This window comes from Cynocephalus volans, chromosome 4 (genome assembly GCF_027409185.1).
Source record: "Cynocephalus volans isolate mCynVol1 chromosome 4, mCynVol1.pri, whole genome shotgun sequence".
NCBI classification, from domain to species: Eukaryota; Metazoa; Chordata; class Mammalia; order Dermoptera; family Cynocephalidae; genus Cynocephalus; species Cynocephalus volans.
In genome coordinates this window covers 150,548,920-150,554,801 of record NC_084463.1, presented here as the reverse complement: position 1 = coordinate 150,554,801, position 5,882 = coordinate 150,548,920, and the positions used below count along the sequence as shown (strand labels likewise).

The 5,882-nt window shown below is 35.6% G+C and overlaps 1 pseudogene; it reads left to right on the top strand.

Annotated features, from left to right (window-relative positions):
• The first annotated feature begins 696 nt into the window (after positions 1 to 696).
• Positions 697 to 1,718, top strand: LOC134376560 (olfactory receptor 5T1-like; annotated as a pseudogene).
• Positions 1,719 to 5,882: the final 4,164 nt, after the last annotated feature.

The window sequence follows — 5,882 nt, the reverse complement described above, 5'->3', positions numbered from 1 at the left end:
CTAGTTTTGCTGCTGCACCTCATACTGCAAAAGGTGTGACCACAGTACATGATAAGTGCTTACGTAAGAGGGAAAGGGAAATTCAGTTTGCTGGTTAAAGCCATGAATATCTGTGGACAGTGTAGGGTTCAGTACTATCTGTAGGTCAGGCATCCAGTGAGGATCTTAAAACCCCATTCGAATACTTAAAATGTAAGTCCAACTTATTAGATTTTGCAGTCATCTGAAAGCATTTTAAAAGTAAATAGTTTTGACCAAGTTTGTTCTCATTTATATTCAACCCAACCTATTGATGCAAGTGTTGTTGCTCTTATTTCAACAACTGTGAACATTAAAGAAAGTCATTTCATGTATAATACAACAAATCTAGGACTGCTACTCTGATGTCTACTTTCCACTATAACATTGCTGGATTTAAGTATCTGTATTCCTTTATCTTTGTGAATTTTTAGATGACGTAATATGAGCACATGGTAGAAAATGTAACAGAAAATGAATTGGAACACCAACCACTTAAACTGGCAGAATATTGTTATAACATGACAAATTTAACCAAAAATGAATGAAATCTTTTGTTCTTTTTACTTCCACAGCAATATGTGTCCACTTTGCCCAGCTTCTTCATCACTGCCTATCCTATTACTACCAAGGAAATAATTTTGCCCTTCTATGAAACAAATATGAGAATGTAGTTGTATGGCCTTTATTTTCACAGGATATTGCCTTTATAACATACAAATAAAATTTAAATGGAGGGGTTGTCACCAGATTTGAATGTATACAGTATTCAGTTGAAGAATGTAACTGAAGTCACCTTGTTTATATTGAGGGGATTCACAGATGATTTTAAGTTGCAAGTCTTCCTCTTTTTACTATTCCTTGCAATCTATCTTTTCACTCTAATAGGAAATTTAGGACTCGTTGTATTGGTCATTGGTGATTCCAGGCTCCACAAACCCATGTACTATTTTCTGAGTGTTTTGTCAGTCTTGGATGCCTGTCATTCTACTGTTGTCACCCCAAAAATGTTAATCAATTTCATGGCAGAGAATAAATCCATTTCATTTCTTCAATGTGCAACACAGATGTTTCTCTTTGTTACTTTAGGAACCACAGAATGCTTTCTCGTGGCTGCAATGGCTTATGATCGCTATGTGGCCATCTACAATCCACTTCGGTATTCAGTGAGCATGCCACCCAGTGTCTACGTGCCACTCATCATTGCTTCCTATGTTGGTGGCATTTTAAATGCCACTATACACACAGTGGCCACATTCAGCCTGTCCTTCTGTGGATCCAATGAAGTTAGACATTTCTTTTGTGATATACCTCCTCTCCTTGATATTTCTTGCTCTTCCACTCACACAAACCAGCTTCTACTCTTTTACTTTGTTGGCTCCATTGAGATAGTCACTATCCTGATTGTCCTGGTCTCCTATGGTTTCATTCTGGTGGCCATTCTGAAGATGCACTCTGCTGAAGGGAGGCAAAAAATCTTCTCTATATGTGGCTCTCACCTAACTGGAGTGTCAATTTATCATGGGACAATCCTCTTCATGTATGTGAGACCAAGTCCCAGCTATGCTTTGGAGCATGACATGAGAGTTTCCATTTTTTACACCATTGTGATTCCAATGCTGAATCCCATCATCTACAGTTTGAGAAACAAAGATGTAAAAGAGGCAATGAAAAGATGGTTTGGGAGAAGTCAGTTTTAAAGAAAGTGTGTTTTCAACATTGAGTAAAGATGAAGATATTATCAGAGTAGAGGGTCTCGGTAGGCCAAGTGCCAGATGTGACCCTATCCTTTACCAAGTTCTTGACTGCCATATGTTATTGGCGATATTGCTCTGTGCAAATGTATGCAACCATGTGGCTTGGGTGTATATCTTTTGCATGTCCTATTTACTTGCCCAATGACAATAAGGTAGGTACAGCATGTTTTATTAGTAATGGTACAGACTCCCCACTGCTTAGATAGAATATTGTCTAGGGCCAGACAACTGTCTAGATCAATGTCAGCTAGGTAGTCAATGGATGCTTGAAGTTTTTGCATAGCATCTCCTGTTTGTGTTAACTCAGCTACAGTGTTACTCAAATTCCCTAAGGTGAATTCATGATATGAGAATCCTTCCTAGGGAACAGCTAATCCAATAGCTGCTGCAGTACCTGCTAACATTAGGCCAATATCTCATTTTTTCCTGTGTGTCCCATTATAAACATGTATATCACTGGGAGACAAGTTTCCTAATGTACACTGTCCTGCAAATATCACACTATTTGTGCATGAGTAAGCCCGTGCTTTGAAGGAGAAGGAAAACTTTCCTTTTGGGTATACAAAATTTCGGGGCCAATTTCTTAGTGGCCAATTTGAGGAGTCTGCACACAAGAAGACATATCCTGATGGAGCAGTGGCCGTTTAGATAAAACTTGAATTGAATTATTTGAGTATTTGTGATACCCAACTAGAGAAACTAGAACTGTTACAGTTCGGGAAAGCAGCCCTCCTGATTAAGGAATAATGTCCTTACTCCACAAAGATTTAAGTCCAGCTTTCAGTTCCCATTCTCCATGAAGCTGCTTCCATCAGTTTCCCACTCAGTTTCTAGATTCGGCAGGGGTTCTTTTTTAAAATCAGGCCTGCTAGAGTAAGTTTGCTCTATAGTTTCTATGCAGGGATGGATAAGATAGCCTTCAGGGTCTACTTCGAGCATTAACATGGGTGGGTTTAAATTCTGGCAAACTTTTAGTCACTTCTGAAGTTTCCCATAGAAAAGCCTGATATTTTAGTAACCTGCCACCCATTTGCCACTGATAACCTTTGGTTTCTAAGACTCCTGTTACCCAGTGGGTTGTTAACACATCAATGGCTGTCTCAAGTGTAGTTTGGTCACCTCTTCTATTGGGATCATGGTGGCTGCTACTGCTCTTAAAAAGGCCAGCTGGATGCCACTAGGTCCAATTGCTTAGAAAAACACACCACTGGTCTAGAAATGTTTCTTAGTTTTACCATGAGGACCCCAGTGTGACTTCTTGCTTCTTTGCCACATATAGGATAAAGGGCTTTTAAAAATTTGGGAGCCCCCAGCTGCGGCTGAACTCAAATTTTTCTTCAGGGTTTGGAAGGCAATCTGATGCTCTCCCTTCCAATACAGGACTTTAGGTTCTGGGCCTTTAAGAGCTTCATATAGTGGCTTTGCCATTAGACCACATCTCAGGATCTAGATCCTGTAAAAACCCATGATTACCAAGAAGGCCCCAAGGTGCCTCTTAGTAAAAGGAAGCTGCAAAACCAGGGTGGCCTCTTTCCTCTCTGAGATTAACATCTGCGGGATGTGTATTAACAAATACCCAAGATAATTAAGCTTCTGGATAGAGATCTGTGCTTTTTGTGGAGTGACTTGACAATCACAATTGCTCAAAATGTCTAGGACTTTTATTGTGTTTTTATCAGAGTCCTTCCTGGTGGGACTACATATTTTGACCTGTTAATCACATATTGTAAGAGTGTTCCTTTTTTTAATTGTAACTGTTTAAGTTCCTTAGCTGATGCATTCCTGAATAAATGTGGGTTATCCCTGAATCCCTGTGGCAGCACTGTCCACATAAGTTTAGTTTCCTGGGTCTCAGGGCTTGTCCATTTGAAGATAAAAGAGTACTGGGAATTAGGATGCAATGGGATACAAAAGAATGGATCCTTTAAGTCCAGCACTGTGAACTCTTGACTAAATAACAGAGATCTCTGAGTCATATGGTACGTGTATGTTTCACTTCATAGTGAATTGTCAGATTGTTTTTCAAAATATCTGTATCTTTTGAATTCTTACCAGCCTTGGATGATAGTTTTAGATGTTCTGCATGCTTGAAAGTACTCTGTATTTCCAGTTATTATACTTTAAGATTTTGCTTATTTTAACAGGTGTATGGAATTACATGTAATTTAAAATTGCATTTCTTTCCCTACTCGCAAATGATATTTAACATATTTTCATGAACTTAGTTACCACATGTGTATCTTCTGTGGTGAAGTGTCTGTTAACTTTATACCCTTTTTAAAGTAGTTTTTCATTTATATATATTTTTTCAAAATATCAAGTTAGGAGAATTTCTTATATATTCTGGATACATGATCTTCATTGAGTACCTGCTTAACAAATGTTTTCTACAAGTCTATGAATTGTCTGTGCATTTCTTCAACAGTTGTCTTTCACAAAGCAGATTATAATTGTGATGAAGTATAATATAATATTTTTCTCTTATTGTTCACGCATTTTGTGTTTTAAATAAAAATGTGCAACTAACACATGGTCACTCAGATGTCTTTTCTATATTTTATATAGAAATGTTATAGCAGTTGGTTTTATATTAATATCTAAGATTCATTTCGAGACTCATTTTATGTATGGCATAATGAATGAGTCAATGTATCTCTTTTTTGGCACAGACTGTTTAAATTTTCACCCTTTTTTGAAAAGACTATCCTTCCTCCATGCATTTTACATGATATCTTTAACAAAAATAAACTAACCATATATGTGTGAATCTATTTTTAAATATTTTATCTGTTACATTGATTGATGTGTCTTTCTTTTTTATCAATACCTTTGATTATTTTAGCTTTACTGTAAATATTGAAATTACATTCTTTGAGTATTCCACATTTATTCTTTTTTTCAACATTGGTTAGACTTGCTTAGTTTCTTTGCTTTTTCATATAAATTGTAGAAGCAACTTTTCAATTTTTGAAAATAATATATGTATTTAATTCAAATTGGAATTGCGTTGAATTATGTACATGAATTTAGGATTTCAATTAATTAATAAATGGATGAGTCACAATTGGGCTGTCTGCCAATATCAGCTTTCCTTTATTCTTATAGTCAAATTTTATAACCAACATTTTCTATGTACTAACTCAATCTCTGGGTGTGAAGAACAGACAATCATGTATATTGTCCACAATTTTTCCAAGAGTTTCTAATGTACATAGCCAGACACTAGCTTATACATTAGTATATGGGTTCCTTAAGACAATACCTTATCCACCCCAAAAAGTTTGATCTTCATCTCTGCCAGAGATCTAGTATTCTACTGTTCTTTTGCACAGAATATTACTCTTATCTGTATACCGACCCATCGCTCCTGTCACTATTTCCAATTCGTATACTCATATCTTCTCTCCTCTATTAAATCTATTTCTCATGCTGCTTAAAATTGTAGCACTTTAAAGTTAAATAAGTAAACTTTACTAAAGATTGTAAATTTAATCATAAATTATGCTTCTAATTTATTTTATTATGAGCAATTTAAAAAATTTCCAGAGAATTCACAGGTTATATTCCTAGGAAAACGAAACTAGGTTTTAGAGGTTGAGTTTTCATTGGAGTGGCACATAACTATTTAGTATCAGAGCTGGAAGTATATTTTCCATCATTAGATTTCTTTTCTACTGCAAGGTATTTTTTCTTTCTTTTTCTTTTTAAACCAAAAGTCAGAGTTCGTTTGTGTAATCATTTTCATTATACAGTTTCAGATACCATTAACTTGTTTACTCTTAAAAAAAATCACCTTGATACTTTTCTGTCCCAGAGGAACTAGTGTTTTTCTTCTCAGGACATCCCTGTGGACTTTAAAAAGCATGTGAGAAACTGGTGTAAGAATCCAAATGCATAATATTCATAATATTCCTTAGCAGAGTGAGTGGTATGTTTTCCTAGGTAAGAGGAAAGGCTTTTTATCACTTATAAAATGTTTTAGAAGTTATAAACTTAAATTTCAAATTAAAGTATATATCTTATATAAATCTGAAAGAGCACATTTTAGTTAAAATTATATTACAAAGTAAATCACATGCCTTTCAGGATATGTAGAAGGGTAAATGA